At 41.7% G+C, this 18,309-nt stretch overlaps 1 protein-coding gene across 2 annotated transcripts in view; it reads left to right on the plus strand.

Moving 5' to 3' along the window:
- Positions 1-18,309, plus strand: part of LOC136428997 (repulsive guidance molecule A-like) — a 104,744-nt gene that overhangs the window by 7,876 nt on the left and 78,559 nt on the right. The window contains exon 1 of one of the 2 annotated variants that reach the window (XM_066418873.1): positions 4,702-4,932. The exons of the other annotated variant lie outside the window; for it this stretch is intronic. The gene's annotated coding sequence lies outside the window, so the exon portion shown is untranslated. Of the gene's footprint in view, positions 1-4,701; positions 4,933-18,309 lie in introns of those variants that run through there. 2 annotated transcript variants of the gene reach the window in all.

The following is an 18,309-nucleotide window of genomic DNA, read 5'->3' on the forward strand; positions in this document are numbered from 1 at the left end:
AGGGTTCGGTGACTTATGTTAGAGGGCATAATTTGTTGTCATTATTTATTATGATCATCTTGGGTGCTGAGTGGAGAGTTGGGGTTGAATTGAACACTTTACATGCATGATTAACTGTGGAAGGGAAGGTCGTGGGTTCTGATTGACTTGGCAGACAGAGATGATTGCATCTGTGTCTGATACGGTGGAGTTTGTTGTCATGAAAGTGAAGTTTGGATTAGTAGTTAATGTTTTATGTACTTCACAGGCCCTGTATCTGTGTATCTGTCACATTTATGATCACTGACTTGTGTTGAACTTTTGATTGAGGAGATGCAACAGGTAGTTAACTTTTTATGTACTCCAAAACTCTATATATTAGGTAAGAAGTGGGTACTTTCCTGCAATGTACTGTATTAAGTTGTGCTTGCCATTGCAGAAAAGGCAGTGAGGTATAAACTTTTCAGTATTTTTGTTGTAATTTATTTTGATCAGTCCTGTTAGCTAGTCAGCCGGAGGGGTCGCACAATGTACACCAAAAACGGTTTTCTGTTATAAAAATGATATATAATCAGAATGCTACAAATGCCAATTAAAATACTGATATTGTCAAGTATGTTTTTAAAGAATTGTTAAACTTTGCAAGTTGAATGTTTGAAAAAAACCCCCAATATTTTAGTAGACTTGCCACATCATGAACAAGACTTACAGTTGGTCTTGTATACATCCTTTTTTGTTATATACATACAATACAGCTACCTTTTGAGCACAAAATCTTTGTCAAGTATTTTTAATTTTTGAATGCTCACCTTGAATGTTCACCTCAAAATCTACTTTTGTGGTACAGTGAACTACCAGCTAAATTGTTGTGCTACTTATAAGTAAGACCCAGTGTGGATTCCTGAGGTCCTGTTCAGTGTTTCTGTACAGTACAGTGTACTGGTGACTGGTATGTTTCGCTCTTTAACGTTTTGTGGTACAGTGAACTACCTACTGAATTGTTGTGCTACTGTGTCAGTGTGGATTCCTGAGGTCCCCTTCAGTGTTTCTGTACAGTACAGAGTACTGGTTACTGTGGTATGTTTGTCTGTCAGCCCACTTGACAAAACCCATCCCTGTCACATGATCACCCCAGCAGCCAGCTGGGTCATGTAACCTCCCCTTCCCACAATGCCCTGCTGCGGGGCTGACCCCGCTGGAAGTTCAAGTTCGTATCGCTGCCCCAGATCTGTGCACCTTATCAAGTCCACGTTAGGAGCAGGCTAGTTTACGGCCTCGCCAGTCTCCATGGCTCCACAATAATCACTTCCACAGGCAGGGAAATGTTACAATAACAGGGGAGATGTCTGGGAGAGATGCTACGGGGAGAAAGGAAAACAATCTGTGCTGTAGGGTGGGGAGATTAATGGTATTTTGATAGGAGTTAGGGGCAAGGCTGGAGCAGGGTTGGGAGGATACAGTTGTGGAGCTGTGGAGGGGCTCTTGGGGTTTTCTTGGGGTTTTCTTTGCTACCATGCATTTGTTTGTTACATTGTTTTTATATCTACTCAGAGTAGACAAGAGAAGAGTAGAGTCTTAGGCCAGGTAGATATGATAGGAGTTAGGGGCAAGGCCTGTAGCAGGGTTGGGGGGATACAGTTGTGGAGCTGTGGAGGAGCTCTTGGGGTTTTCTTTGTCTCTGTTGTCAAGTTGGTAGAGCTCACGTCAGAGTAGACAAGAGAAGAGTACATTCTTAGGCCAGGTAGACTGTCATGATGGTCAGATGTGTTGTATTTTGATAGGATTTAGATCAAGGCCTGTAGCAGGGTATGGAGTATACACTTTTGTAGCTGTAGAGGAGGTCTTTAGGGTTTTCTTTGTTGCTTTCTTGTTTTGAAACAAAATGAAGGTATTGTTTGAGTCTCTGTATATTTTTGGTCAGCATAGCTTATGTACCCCTGGATGGATTGTGATGATATTTGGTACGTTGGTAGGTGTTGGGGAGGTTGATTATGGGCATCCTGGTAGCTATGGTACTGCAGCAAAGCGTCAGTGTTTTGTATCTATTGTCATAGACTGTTTATGGTCTTGATTTTTTGGTGGTAGATAGTTTTTGATGTCAGAAAGAAGTTGTGTAGGTTTGGGCCCCCGTAGCTGCTAGTGTCTGTTGTGACAATGTGGAGTTGAATGATAAAGCTGGCTTACAACCTCAATGTTGGTGAGAAGGAATGTTAGACCCTGGACTGTTGTTTTCGTGGGGTTGGGTGTCTCTGATAAAAACTTGTCTACGCTTGTTGAGGAAACTAGTTGAAAGAGGATATTTCTAGTCAACTGTCTTGTGCTTGGAAAAGTGATAATGTAGTAAAAACAATACATTTACTCTAGAATCAAGTTCTGCTTGAAATATGACATCATTTTGTAACTTACTAACTTGTTTCTGTAACTAATGAAATGTTAAATCCTGTCAAGGTTAATGCCCAGTGCAGGACATGTGTAATTTACCGCATTGTTGTTACTTTGTGACAGTAAGACAAGTGGTATTTATGTGCGTGTCACGATGATTTAAATCCCATCTCTAACAAGGATTACCAGCATGCTTTCCTCTGAAACAAATGTGATTGGCTGATCAACTCTGACAGAGACGGCCCAACATGAAAACTAAACAGGCTGGAGAACGCAGGGATGAAGTTTTACATGGTGATTCACTTGTACTGGTGTAAATCACTCTGGTAGTCTTGAAGCTGACTCATGCTTGAAAGTATAGATATGATGACAGAGTTCCTTTATCCTATGCCAAAATAGTGTACCATATTGCCTTTGCTACAGGAAAATCAACAGGTGTGCAAAAGAAAAACTTAACTGTTCCCCATAAGAAGACTACTATGTGGGGTGGAAAAATCTTTTTACCCTCCCAAGAACTGATGTTTTCTACTTTGTTTGCCTCTAGAGAAAGGCAACAATTCGAACCATGTTTTGAAGAGTAAATTTGTAACAATAATATCGAATGTTAGTAAATTTATTGATAGCATATTCATGGCCTCAGCGTAGTGGACACAACTAATACTAACAACAGTACAACTTTTTGGTCTAATACTGTGATAGTTCAAAATTAAGTTGATAGTCACCCCGAGTTCTTGTGCAAGTGCCAATAAATACCAAGTGATAAATTTTTTTATTTTTTTTCAAACATAGTATTGTAAGTCATGAACCATGAAGCTCATTGCTCTCTGTATGAGTAGAGTAGAGTAGATTCTTTCGGCCAGGTAGGAAGGTCATCTTCCAATTTAGGTCGCTAAATTATGTTAGCTGTATTCCTGCTCTTGGCTCTAAAGTAGAGTAGAGTAGAGAAGTCAGATAGGATGTTCTTCCAGTTTAGACCGCTCCTTATATCTACTTACTGTACAGTTCCCATGTAAAGTACAGGAATGTAAATGTAAGATTTGTTACTCCTGCCGTCTTCTTGGTTCAGTCTTGATGATAACGTGGGTTGAAGCTTGAGGAATGCGTCCCTAATTCATTATGTTGTGTGGGACCCTCACACCTGTAAGGTATTAGGTACGGTCTGCGGGGAGGGCGGTGTGCAGGCCACAGTAGCACTATTGTCTGTTCCCTGTCCCTGGATCTGTGCAAATCTCCCACAACCTCAGCTCTATAAAACTGTGTTTATGTGTATAAGATATGGTCAAATCAAAGGTAGTCGATTTACTGATGTCGCCTGATTCAAGTAGGTATGCTGTTTTTTTTCCAATGCTTGGTGGTGTATACAGTAGAAAAAAGAGGTTGTAGTTTTGAAAGCAGGACTAGATGTTTGAAAAAAGTTTGATCATGTAAAATTATGATAGAATCTGCAATATAAAGGTTTTTGATTGATTGTTTACATGTCAGCTGACTCAAGTAGGTATTCTGCCTTTGTTTCAATGCTTGTTGGTGTACACAGAAGGGAAAAAGTTCTGGTTTTGAAGAAATGTTTTTTTAAATATCTTAGATTATGTAAATGTTAGAAGACTTTCATTGTTTGTCAATCTTCGAGAAAGAGAGAAAGCATGAAAATCCTCAAATGGTGATCCTCAAGTGTCTCTTGACCCAGTTCAATAGTTTTTTTTATAACATTTGCATGATTTGTCAGCATTTTTAAAATTTTTTTGTGAGATGTGTATGTCCCCAGACTTTTATAACACACTTGGACACATTTACCAGACGACTCCCCACATTCTACAGTTGACAGGATCAGGAAAGGTTTGTCCTGATTCCACACACGAGGCGACTGTTGCGGAGGTATAGATGTTTTGCCAACAATGTTTATCTTCCCAAACAACTCTCAGAGTGTGTAGCCCGGGGGCACGGTGCATACCCCGTGTGCATTGCCCCATTTGTCCCTTTGACTCTTATCATTCTATCAGGAGTTTTAAGCCTCAAATATAAACTTCTGTTGGGTCAATCCCGGCATTGTTGTGAACACCGGAGAGTCTTTGCACTTCCGTTTGCGGCTTGGGTGGAACTAGAAACGTGTGAATCGTGGACGATGGCAACATTTGTGTTTTGTAGCCCCTGGCATATTAAAACGCTCCGTGTGCAGGCCCATTTTGTCTTTTGTCTATTCTTTATTCCAACCACCAGAGGCCAGTGAGCTGAAATGAATTTGCCACGCATGGCTTCCCCTCTCGCCTACCGAGTAGACTTTCCTGCCTGGCTGGCACCCGCGGGTCAGAGGTCGCGGGTATTTGTTACAGTATTGGGGTCGAAGGGCACAGATGGAAAGACTTGTGCAGGGTGGAAGGTGCCAATGGGCGCCCAGCAGGAGCGGGTAGTTGCTCTCTGGCGGAGGGAGTTCGGTGGTATGTGGAATGCGCTGTTGTTTGCGGTGGAGCCTTCCAACAGTCTGGGAAATTTGTCCTTAGTAATGGTGGCCATCTGAGGGTGCCAGGGGGAAAACCTACCGTGGTGTGTCCTCTCGCAGCGAAGCCTCAAAACCTGGTAAGCGACTTCAGATGTTTTTTCTTCTTCTTCCAGCTCCTTGCCTTGTGTGGTGAAGTGTGAGGGTGGCTCAGTTTTGATGTGACAGAGTGATACAGCACAGGTCTATCTGTTTGCATCAGTGTTTCCCCGCTCTGCTGAAGTAGGGTCGACACCTGTACCCACCACTTGTGCTAATCCCCTATGAGAGATTTGTTTTACCGAGTGTGTTTTCTAACCACCGAGGTGCGACTACTGGAGTGGGGGTAATATTTTCTATTGTGTGGCGGGTTTGCCTGTAATTGGCAACTTGGCGGCAACAACATGTAAGAGGTGGAGAATAATGATTCGACACAATGATCTGAAAATAACTCTTCTGTTTACAATATGGTGAGGGCTGTCTTCTCAACAGTGGGTCAGTATGCCATCGTAAGAGGCCTCCAGATCTTCATAGAAATCTTTGTGATAAAGATCTTGATAACATGGACTAGAAAAGTCATTGATTGAATGGCTACTACACAGGTACATGTACCTTGGAATTACTTTTGTGGATTGCTTTGCAGGCCCAATGAAGTTAGAAAACAGGACATGTCCTTGTTATATTTTATAGAAAGGCCTACATATACGTCTTGTACGATCATTGCAATGTAAGGAGCTATTTCTGTGTCTATCGCTGTCTTATTTTTCATAGAGGAAGGTGTTAATGTATTGTGTAAATGTTTTGTAGGAAAACTTTTTTTTCAGATGTTTGAAGGGTGTCTAAGTTTCACCAATGTTTTTATTTTGAACAGACTACTCGTAGCATTTCTGTTGTTTTCTGGTCTGTTGAAGATGTGTATATGGTAGCGTGCGTGTGAACCGCGTCAAACGCTGTCATTCAGAAATCATTTGCTATAAAAGTCTGACTTTGAGTGACGTTTTCTAATCGTGCAACTGCAGTTGTAACTCTCTGTAGGATTTTCCTTAATTTATACCCTCCAGAGGAGGGATGAAGTGAAAATGAAATGTCTTTCTGTTGTTTACGATGGTTGATTTTGTCGCCGGTTGTCCTTGGGTGCACCAGGTATCGTCCAGGTGAGGTTTAGGACATTAATCACCGTCTGGGTTGAAAGGATTTGGACCAATTCATCACCAGTCTTAATTAAAAACTCTCCGTCACAGGTGACTAACTAACGAACTGTCTTTATAACAGGGTGTATTGTCTTCAACTGGGCGTAATCACGACTAGGAACTTCCGCCAAGGTGTGGACGTTTGCAACCGTCTGAGACACACGTACTTGTAGGTGTTGGACATGTACGATAGGCATGGCAACGCGAATGAAAAGTTGCCGATATTGTTCAAATAGAGGCGCAGGATTGTACACAACTGTACCTGGACTCTTCAGTATTGGGTAAACACCCACAAGTTTTCCAGGTCATGCCCAATATATTGAACCTGGTCAACATTTTTGTACGCCCATGTTATTGCTAGGGCAATACCAGCGAATGGAGAAAATAACATTGTTCAGTTAAAAAACTTGCTCAAACTCAAACTTTAGTCAAAGTAAAAGTTGTTCTGTAATTTGAAAACATATGATATACACCAAAAATGATTACTCAAGCAACTGGATAAAGTTTTGAAACAGTCAGTCAGACGTTTCAGACAGCATCCACTGTCAGTCACTGACGAAAGACAGTGGATGCTGTCTGAAATGTCTGACTGTTTCAAAACTTTATCCAGTTGCTTGAGTAATTATTTTTGGCGTATCTTACTACCTGGATGTCTAACTTTCATCAACATATGATATACAGTTCAACTCTTTTTCTTATAATTTTGCTTAATAAAGATTCAACGTTATATCTTATTAGATTGAATGCCTTTGAGGAAGTGAGAGAACGTCCAATGCACACAGTGCATTTTTACTTTCTAGTTAGGTATCCCATAACTTTTGGTTGTTTCCATTGAGACTATTCTACTGATATTAGCCCTGGAAGAAAGAAAAGGCCCTCTTGAAAAAAAAAGATACAGAGTCTCAACAGAGGGTGCAGTTTGAGCACAGCCCCGAATGGTAGTGTTCACATTCTGGCAGTAAGGTACACCTCTGTAGATGAAAACGGTCTGTGAACCCTTGCCAAAGTCTAAAGTTTTGCTGGCTCGCTTGTCTCTCTCATTGGTTATTTTCTAGCCTCTACCAGGCTCCAGAGGCGGCTGGAAAGAGTAGAAATTGGCCAAATAGACAGAAAAACATGAAAGAGGAGTTAGTCTGCTATAGGGGTACAGTTTGCCACTCTGTGGATGGCAAATGGTCCCTCTCTCTCCATAGCTGACTCCCTTAGCATGTTATTCACTCTATTTGGCCAATTTCTACTATTTTTCCAGCCATCCGCGGGGCCTGGTAGAGGCTAGTTATTTTCCCCAGTAACCCTAGTAGTGCAGACTCCAGCAGCCCTCCCCATATCTCCCCATCGCAATAAGTAGCCCCACCTGATGCCATCAACAGGCACAAGTTCATTAATTGAAACCACTTTGCTGCGTTTCCCACCCCGGAATGAAGTCTTTCAGGACTGGAGGTCCAGTGTTGGGGATTTCCATTTCCCTAGTCCTAACCTAATTTGGCATGCCGAGCACGGGGAGCTTGCCAAGGTATTCCAACTCTTCCCAGCCAGCCTTTGAAGTCGCGGGCGTTCAGGCTCCTCGGTAGTTTTTCCCTGGTGATAATTTGTAGGAGGGGATTAGGGCCATGCCGACTTCAAACGTGGCTGGCCGATCGCGCTTCCGTAAACTTGAACGTCCTCCATTGTTAGGAGCCTGCCTAGCTCGGCTCCGTTTGTGCCGAACGGGGTCTTTGTTCTCTCGTGCATTCACCAGGTGTTCGCCCGTAGCCTCCAGGCCTGAAACACTTACTTTGGGTGGACAAAAATGCGGTTAGTCCGTCCGTACGCATCTGCACTATAAACGTAATGTGGGTCCTGCCCTCCTTTGTTGCCTAAATGCCACCGGCCTCTGTGAGTGTGTACGGCTACTACTGGAAGGAGATAATGGTAGAGTAGCTCCCCACATCGGTAAGGGCAGTCGAGTAGGTACGGAGTGATCTTCCCAACATTTATTTGCCTACCCTTAAATGACAAACGGGCTGACAAAACGGTGATAATTACGACCAATTATTGCGAGTGCTCCCGTACAATACCCACCATTGAACAGTTCGCAAAGCGGAGCTGCTTTCCAGGTAGCCTTGATCGCAGCTTGTGCACATCAGGGGATCAGGGTGTCAGGGCTGTCGTAAGCCGGCTGGGAAATTCATTTTTGTCCTGCCAGGCTGCCGTCGCCCGCTATAATCCACTTCCACACTTCCATAACCTCCCGGTTCGGAGTAGAAATGTTTTGTAGAGGAGGATTCGAGTTTCTCGTGTTTTGGTTTGGTTCTGAGCAGCGTGTGAAGGTTCATTTTCGAACCTGTCACTTTAAACAGCAGTTATTATTATTATTATTATTATTATTATAAAGACGGCCCGACAGACAGGAGGCTGGCAGATTGGGCATATCATATTTCCCATCCTTTATTTTTCTTTCCTTAGCAAAACTAAAGCAGGGCCAAAACAGAAAACGTAGGTGGGCCCTGCCCGACTTTTGCTCCTTACGTATCACTTTATTATTATGATTCGGGATGACAGAAGCTTTTTTTAAAGGTTACGTGTGGTCCTGTGTTGACGTCGGGGAGAGTTTTGGGACTTGGGTCTCTCCTCTGTTTGTAAATCAAGACAGGGGTTGTGTGGCGTTGGCTGGGTAAGGTTCAGTGATTCTGGGCAGAAAGGCTGTCTGACTTCCTACTGGGACGCTGTTATGACTGGGCTCGGCTGGTTTGGGAAGAATAAGCGTTCTGTTGACACTGGAAGAGATGTGAGAACTTTCAGTTTTTCATTATGAAGAGTTGAGAAGGGTCAAGAGGCTATGCAGGCTAAGTTTGTCTTTGTATGACTTGTATTCCGCAGTTTCTTTCATTTTGTTTCAGCTGACAAATTTTTTATGGGTGTGAGTTTGTACGGGTACATGCCAAGGTAGTGAAATGCGAAGTTGTGTAGCAGTTGTGATGGGTTGTTTGTTGTGCGATTTACCTGCTTGTAACACTAACAAGATTCGAGCTGTGCTCCTGATTGTTGACTGTGGGTACACTAGTGTCTAGTGCACCTAGATATTTATGTATAATTTACACTTCTTGACGTCAGTTAAATGAATATCAAAACCTTTGTTGTATTAGTACTCTAGAATTTAGAATTTCGGCTCATCGCAATTTTTCAAAGCTCGGAAATGCTGGCAGGTTTTGTTGACATTCTAGTTTACTTAATAGCATGCACACAAAGTTTTCAAATGTTTAGGTTATGTGCACCAGTACACCTATTCCTAGCCTGGATGCCAGACCAATCTCTGAAATACTGTATATATATATATATATACTGTATCAGGGGTTTTTCTAGAAAAAATTGAACAAGAGGGAGCACACACAGGCGAGGGAGCAAATTTTGTATATATATGGAAGAATCGATTGCTGAGTGAAGGCTGTATGCTGGATATTAACCTAAAATCTGAATTCAACAAGGGGGTGCTGGGCTGAAACAAGAGGGTGCAGCGCCCCTCTTTCCCGATTTAGATGAACCCCTGTGTATAGAGATTGGGCGTCTGGCATCCAGGCTAACCTATTCCCCAAAATGAATTTCGAGCCCTAAAGTAGTTCAAGGATGTGGGGTAAGTGTGGTATGCGAGAGGTGATGTTGTGGAGAGACAGGGTTTAATGCGCTAGTCGTGCATATCCATGCAAAGAAGCTCCAGGCCCTACACCCAACCAGAAAGTCTAACAAATGGACTGAACTAACCTTTCTTGCTCCCGATTTTTTAAGACTTGCAAGCAGGGCTGTCTCAGCTTAGTGTTTTTTTCCCTGTTCCACTCATTGTTTGAGAGCCCAAGTTGTTGATTTTTGTTGTTAAACTTGTTATCTAAAGCTTATGAAAATATCTATTCATGATCATCAGTTTTATATGAAGTCATGAAGTTCAGATGTTTGGAAGGGGCAGGGTGACATTTTTGTCCGTCCAGACAAGCAAGTTTCAGTCCCTGGGTCCAGGAGAGAACTTTGCTTGCAAGAGAGAAAGACTACTCTCCAAGCAGAGGTTGGTGGAGAAGATTGTGACCTTTTTATCATCTGCCCCGTATGTTGGTAGAGAGAGCCGACAGAAAACGGGGCATACGATAAAAAGGTCTCAATCCTCTCCACCAACCTCTGCTTGAAAGTTGGAGAGTAAGGAAGACCACTGCTTCAAGGCATGCTGCCAAATTTTCTTGTGCGTTCTGTTAGTACATCAGTTCATTGGACTTTGTCCCCATTGAAGGCTGACAGATATACTGGCCCGGCTACCTGTTACAAGCTGATGAATTTGGTTTAAATGTGACAACTTTCAAAGAGGTGTTTTGTTATTATTGACCCATAACACTGATAAACTGTTGAAGGGTCTTTTTTATGAGGTGAGGTAGGCATTCATAAGTCTGGAAAGAGCATGAAATAGTACAATTTACGTTTGTTAGAGTTCTACTTTGACTCTTTGATTCTTAGTTCTAACGTTAGATAAAACAAAGCTAGATTGGAATATGAACGTAAAAATGAAGTGTGGAAGGAAGTCTTGCTACACAATTTCAAGAGGTGAACAGATGCAAGTTTCCCTCCCAGCCCCCAGTTTACATGATGTCCTTTTGCTAAAAGAACAATAAAAAGGGAACGTCTAGCTTTTTGGGATTATCCATATAATGGTGATACAGTAAGTTTGACAGTCAAACCTGTACAAGTGACCACTTCACTTCAATTCAATTCAATTCTACATAAGGACCACCTGGCCATTGCTATACTGCCAAACCTGTACAAGCCAACCCGTCCACTTTTTGGCGGTCCCTTTTATAATTTTTCACATGGACACAAGCGTGAAGAACCCTGCCTATAGTGACCACCCGTCCACCAGCTTTAATCTGGCTTCTGAGTGGTCTTTTTGGACAGTTTCTACGTTACAAGACTTCATGTATCCATTGGTTGGTCCCCGGCATAGTGGCTCCGCACAGGTGGTTGCCGTCAACTGTCAATAGCGGTGTGTAAATAAGGGCCTTATCAGGACCTGGGGTTCAATATTTGATCAAGCGGCCCTTGGGAATATTGTTTCAGGTGTTTCAGAAAGACGGAGGGCTTCATAAATGACAAGTGGATTTCAGAAGGGGGCGATAACTTTTATTGGGCACGCACTCTGCTGAAAGGGGATTAAAACCCACATTCCAAGGAAAAGGGAGTCGAAGAAGTATTGAATGTTGTGTTCGTTTGTAATCGTACAGTTTTCTTTCCTAACTTTTCTGCTCTGTGTGTGAAAAGCAGTTTGAATGGGACGGAGTTTGGAAAATGATTCTTGCAAAGTGTACGAAGTTGCAGTTGGGAGTTTCAAGCTGGCACAGGATAATTCTGCAGTAGACGCCTTGGCCGAGGCCCCTTGGCAGAGGTTACATGCCATCACTGCAAGGTCTCCCATGTGTCAACTGCAGTTGGAATGGCTACCGAACCCGGGGTCACGGTGGCGCTTACCAGTTAATTAAAGGCCTTCATCAGTTGGGGTGCTGTTTGTGTCTGCGGTGGATTTTGTGGGGGATAGGATGAAGTTTCAACTGTGTTCGTTTGTATGTGGAAGGTAAGGATGCACAAATTAGTACTAATTACTACTTTTTATAGTACATTTTGTACTGTTCAAGTTGAGTGGATGGATGAATCCAGCCTAAGGCCACACCAATTTGATTTGTTGGTTTAGAGGAAGATCAACATGAAAACAGAGTCTGAGGGAAAGTCTGCGCCTTGGTACACAAAGTTTTAGGGATTGCATACAGTCAGATGCAAGTTTTCTTCTTAGCTCCCTCTTTTAATCTTGCCTGCTTGGTAAATTTTGCTAAGAAATGTCTGACAACCAGGAAAATAGATTGGTATGGCCCAAGTAAGTTTTTATTGGTAGAGACATTTTCGCTGTACATTGTCAGATTATAAAAAGGTCTTGATAGGCATGGTGGGAAGTTCAGTAGCATTTGACATAAACAAAACTGGCAGTTGAAATTCCGGTAGAAAATATACAAGTCTATCGCAAATTGACCTTGAGAAAAGAGACATTAGGATTGTTGGGTGGAAATAGTATTGCATGTACTTTGAAAAATCTGTGACGTTCGACATAAACAAGGCAGGCAGTTAAAATTCCTTTAGAAAATACATCTACCACATTGACTATGTGAAAATATGTATTGGGATTGTAGGGTAGAAATAGAGTACCAGTATTGCATGTACTTTGTTAGATCAGTAACGTTCGACATAAACAAGGCAGGCAGTTAATTTCCTTTAGAAAATATATCTACCACTAGTTGACCAGGTGAACACATGTAGTAGGATTGTTGGGTTGAAATAAAGTGCCAGTATTACGTGTACTTTGGCCTGCGGTAAAGAACTCTCGTAATTGGGGTTTTAGAAATCGCTCCGTAGCCACGGTGTTATCAAAGAAAGTTAATCCCCTTCAGACTGGTCCAGTTCCTGCGCTAAATGAGAGATACCTGTGTCACTGGGTTACCATAGCAACTTCACATTTCCATGGCAACCTCTACTCTGACTTGGCCTTGTGGAGGGTATGGTCAAACGTGCACAAGTGACCACCTGGCCAATATGACCACAATTTCGGCGGTCCCTTTAATAGATAATGTTTCCTTCTATAAATAAGAATCCTGTCTATAGTGACCACCTGTCCACATAGACCAGATTTAGTCAGTCCCCTGAGTGGTCTTCTTTGGGAGTTTTGACTGTAAGAAGAAGTGCCACCTCTGAGTCTGAAGGTCGTACGTGTCTAACACTTCCCACCTGTGTCTCCTTGAAGTGACCTTTCCGTCTCACCTTTGCCAAGGCAAACTCACCTGTAGAATGATTGACAACCTTACCTGGTGTTCACACCTCTAATAAAACACACCTACGCTGTTACAACAGCCTTTTTTCCTTACAGTAACATGCTGAGTAGTGTTAGCAAGATTTCCACCTTGTGATACAAGTGTCGGACCTCATAATTGATATTTGTAAGTGTTTTCTTTATGACCTGTCATTCCCCAGTGTTGCGTCTGACACGTCCCGTGAGCTGAAGTGTTGACCCCCTCGCGGTTATCAAAGGCAGGCAATAATTGTGATTGCAGTTAAACATTAACGTCGTAGAGCTCCCCGGTATGATGGAGTGTTTGAGGGGATTAGGACATGAAAGTATAGGCAGGGGGAGAAGTTTGGGCTGTATTGTCTGCCGAGGGTTGTGACTGGGCCAACCGAATTTTCACCACCACCAGGATTCCACCATTGTCACAGTAACTGCCGGACAGAAGGTAACGGAATAACAACTTTCAGTATTTCTATATAAAAAATCAGGAAGCTTGTAAGTTGTAATGCAAGGAGTAGGTACATGTACACGTGTATATGGCTTGGGATATGGAGAACGTTGTCCCTTGTGTACAAGAGTTGCAGCCAAAAATGTTGTTTGTGAGATTGTTGGTGGGAACGCAGGTAACACAGGTCCACAGGTGAGACTATTGGTTTGCATATGTTCCTAGCTAGGACTGGAAGAAATTCTGTCTGGACCACTTGGATATTACATGGCCCACAGATATCTGTACTGTAGGTCATCTGCAAAGGTACAGCAGATTTTCATTATCCTTACCCAATATGTAGTTTGTGGGAGAATTTGCCGCGTTTTGAACATTGCATCAAGTCTCAATCCCATCCCAGAATGGAAAAGTTGACCTTAACATTGGAACTTTGTTGAATTTTGACATATGGATTTTGAAATTGGAGTCAAGGATTGTTTCTTCTGGGCTGTGGACAAACGGTGATGGTATTGAATATAGGATTTGATGGTAAACTTGGAAAATGCTATTGAATGCGAAATCTTCATGTCATTGACATCCAGAGGCACTTTTTATCACACCTTTTATTTTTTACGAAAAACCCTGTCTTATTCCTAAGCATCTGTTGGTTATTCGAAATTTGAAAGTTTATTTGGTGGCCTTCTCAGATTATCTAACCAACTTTGTGGCTTGAACTGATAGAGAATATATGGAGCATACATATAGTGGTAAAAGGTCATGCTACTTTTATGTCTGAGTACTGTAGCTTTCCAGTTGCTTGAGTAATTTTTTGGCGTACTGTAGCTTTCTACCTCAGTGAAAAATAGAGGTATAGTTTTTGGTTTGTCTGTGTATATCTGTTTCAGCAGCAATAACTAGAGAACCTCTGGATGGATTGTGATGACATTTGGTATGTGGGTAGGTGTTGTTGACACAAAGGTCAAAGTCGATTTCGAGCCCTCTGGCGGCTGACCTTGGTACTGAAGCAGAACGTCCATTTTTTTGTCCTGAACAAGCTATGGTTCTATTAATGCATGTACCCACAGAATTATGCATTTTAACACCTAATAAATTGTTGAGTCCTTGCTTGACTTCTGTAGGATAGTAAAAAGGGTGTCAACCCACAAGTGTGATTTCTTCGAAAACAAAAAGATAAGTTTTGCATTACTCCCTCCAGCACTTGAAATATTCATGGTTAATTCTGAACCATGGCCCTAATGTCTTTATGAATACATATTTAGTATCCATATGGAGTCTTAGCAATATCTATAATATACGCTAATTGTTTTATATTGTCATATTATCCGGTTTTTAATGTACCAGTGAAAATGTGCACCTATTATTTGGCATGTTTACATGCGGTGTAGCGTTGTCTTTTATGCCATCTGTGTCATAACAGATTGTCTGTCCAACGGTTTACAGAAAATGTGCCAGAATAGAAATTGGGGCATCCGGGGAATAACTACTGACTCTACCGGGTTATGAGTTCTCAATTTACGTTTTACGACTTGTTTGGATATCATATCTTTTCACCGTACATGTGATTTCCTCGGAGTAGGCTTGCTTCTCGAGGGAATGATAATGCGATCGGACGGAGCTGGAATGAAATGATCATGTTCGCTTTCAATTCCACTGCCAATACGCAGGTGGATGGATTGTATTAAGGGGGATTCTTTCCTCTTGATTAGATTTGTGCCGTTTGATTTGGGAGATCTATAGGAAGACCTTGTAACTACAGAGTGGCCATAAGGCCAATGACTGGGGAGAGCTGTTCATTTTGGAGCCCTTTTTTACTTGACGGCAACCGTTGTGGGACCAAAATTGGATGTGTGTGGGCTTGGTTTTATGATTGGAATATGATGCACGGTGTAAAAGATGTAAAAGACAATAAAAGACACAAAATTGTTGTTTAACTTTTGCTCTCTTTTTAACAGACGACATGGCACTTGATTTCAGAATTGGAATATAATAAATGATGTAAATATAAGATTTGAAAGATAAAACGTATGAAAATGTGTTTTTTTTCTATGAAATTTGTTGAGCGACCTGTCAGATAATTTGGTTGCTTATTGGTCACAGCCTGTAGTAAGGGGTTTTCAGATAGCATGGATTTACCAAAGCTTGTGATGATCATGTCAGATTTAAATTCCTGTTCTGTGTTATCATTCTTATTGGGTTGTTCAATGATGTAGATCAGATAAGCAAATCTTTGTTAACCGTTCCCCATTTTATGTTAGGTACTAATGCCATAATGTAATGTCTTGCTTTTACTAGTGACACAATGTATGAATGTATAAACCTTTAGCACTCTGAAGTAGCCATTTGGCACCCAATTACCTAGTATTGGTTACAGACTTAGGCAGCAGGGAGAAAGTAAAGAAAATAGAGTTGAACTTCGGCAGCTTTAAAAAAAAACAACTACGGAACAACAAAAAGGCAGGAAAGGAATTTTCATGACGATGTCTTGACAGCAACCTGATGTGACCCTTGTTACATGTTTGACAAAAACCGGAGGTGAACCAGTCGTGTAAACCAAGTTATCGCTCATTTGTATAGCCTTAGCTACAAAAGAGTGTTCTGAAGCTGTACAAGGGTAAATGTATACTCATGACATTCTCAGTGAATGATAATGTAAATTCATTTCTTTTCGCACGGACTTAATTTAAGGGGAAAGGAAGTTTATGCAGTTGACTTCAGGGTGGAAATGTCTCTTAGCAGATACTGTCTTTCTCTCTATCCATTTTAACGTCTTTTATTCCCCATCATAAGGGGGTTGGACATGCTTGCACATGGATGGGAAAGCCCCAAGACTCCTCATCAAGTGCAAGTATGTTTTGTAGCAAGAGTTCTTACGGCTGGACTACGAAAGTAAAACTACTGCGAACATTTCAAGAGTTTACAGTACGCCTGGTCCTACCTGTTGTACGCCATGTGTTGTCATGAATTCGTGTGTGGAGGCGTTACAGCAGAAACTACGAAAGTAAAACCGCAGTGAACAATTCAGGATGTTACAGTACGCCTAGTCCTACCTGTTGTACGCCATGTGTTGTCATGAATTAGTAGGTGGAGACGCTACGGCAGAAACTAGGAAAGTAAAACCGCAGCGAACAATTCACGATCTTACCGTATGCCTGGTCCTACCTGTTGCACTCCATGTACCTTACAGACCAATTTCAAGCCCTTTGTGCAGGGGAATTACCCAGATTGTCATCAGTGCTGTAACGACGGCTGATTGTTCAGAAGATCCCGTAATACGAAGTGTCAAGGCCTGTTTCTCCATGCGTCATGCCTGATCCCTGTAGGCATGCAGCTATCTGTTGTGCTGCTCCCCATTATGTACGGGAATAGTTGTGGGGATGTGATGAGCAGATAGGCTTGTGTCATATCTGGGAAGTTTGCCAAAGAGGTATGTCGTGACTTTGTCCCCATCATTGCTGGCTGTTTATCAGATCTGTGGTGGTTTGTTGGGTGTATTGTGTGACATGCTGACTTGTACAAAGGCCTGGAAGCCACTTCTTTGCATTTCCAATGCATTGTTATTGGGTTATTGAAAACACAAGTTCAACAAATAAGTAGTTTTAGTAACTGTAATTGTTAAACCTTGAAAGTTAAGCTATGGGCTGGTTTTTGTATGTCATATACCGTTTGCCATGCTTTGATATAAAGCTTAGTTATGTGATTAATGGTCAACAGTTACAAGAGTTTCCTTTAACAAGTGACTGGAATTGTCTTCTTTTTCTTTTGCTTACTCCTTGAAAAACTGTCCTGTAGATTTTTTGTACAAACTTTATATTAGAACTTAACAGAGTTTAATCAAAAGGGAATCTATTGTTGTCTTCTCTGCTCTTTCTACACATGATTTATTGTCCTAGTTTTTTTTTAATGCAGTGGAACATAAAATCTTTGATGATCTTATGGTCCAACTGGCAATGAAGTAGAACGGTGATTAAATAAATGTAGAAATGAATGAAAAGATTAAAAAACATAGCTGAACTTAATACTTGTAAAGATCAAATGTGGTGATTTTCTACTCTATCTCCTCCCTGCTGCCCAAATGCGTAACCAATGCAAATTTGGTGCCAAACAGCTACTTTAGCAGACGGTTAAACTTAGATTACAAACTGCATGGAAGTACATTTTGTATTTTGTCGAAATTAAGTTTCACTCTTTTGTATACAGAATCGCTTCCAATAACTTGACCTGCCCAAAATGTAGGCACAGTCTTTGGGTCAACACCCAGCTGCAAATTGCAGCAGAAATTTATCCCAGGGTTTAGAACTCAGGAAATTGGATCTCGGCTACAGCACCGGATCTTCACTGGGGTAATCCATTTTTGTGTGTGTACCATTGTGCAGGGCAATATGTTGGCTCCATCCTACTATTGGATTTAAACTCGATTTCTGTGTCCAAACAGCTAAGTCTGCAATCAAATAGGAGCGTTATCTGGTAATCTCGGAGGGCCGCTTTACGGCTGAGAGTCATCGCGTTTCCTTATTGGGGCTCTTCTCGCTAAACCGTTCTGTGCGATTCGTCAAAATCAAATCCTCGGTCTATCTGTGGATCAGAACGGGAAAGAGCTGTTACTAGCCCTGGAAAACGGTTCATGTTTAGTTGAAGAACTAAACTCGAAAACAAATTTAAAAAAAATCATTTTTACTGTGACACAAGGCGAAACAATCACCACTTTTACCTCTCCCCATTCAGATATTTTCAAACAATCTCACCCGACTTAATTTCTGTCCTTTTACAATTTGACTGTAGAGTCTATTCCAAGTCAATGCACAGTTTTTTCCCCTGTTCATACCATCACCGTTCATATATCATTACCTCCCTAGAAAGTGGCCATAGAGGAGTGATAACTAGGAAACATGTCTATTGTTCGTGATAGGTGCTATTATGTAAGTTAGGTGCTATTATGTAAGTTATACTGCCCCGTCGGTTGTTGTCCTTTGTACCATTTTAATGAAAAGTGGACCTGCAGTCACCT

This window comes from Branchiostoma lanceolatum, chromosome 2 (genome assembly GCF_035083965.1).
Source record: "Branchiostoma lanceolatum isolate klBraLanc5 chromosome 2, klBraLanc5.hap2, whole genome shotgun sequence".
Taxonomy (NCBI): Eukaryota; Metazoa; Chordata; class Leptocardii; order Amphioxiformes; family Branchiostomatidae; genus Branchiostoma; species Branchiostoma lanceolatum.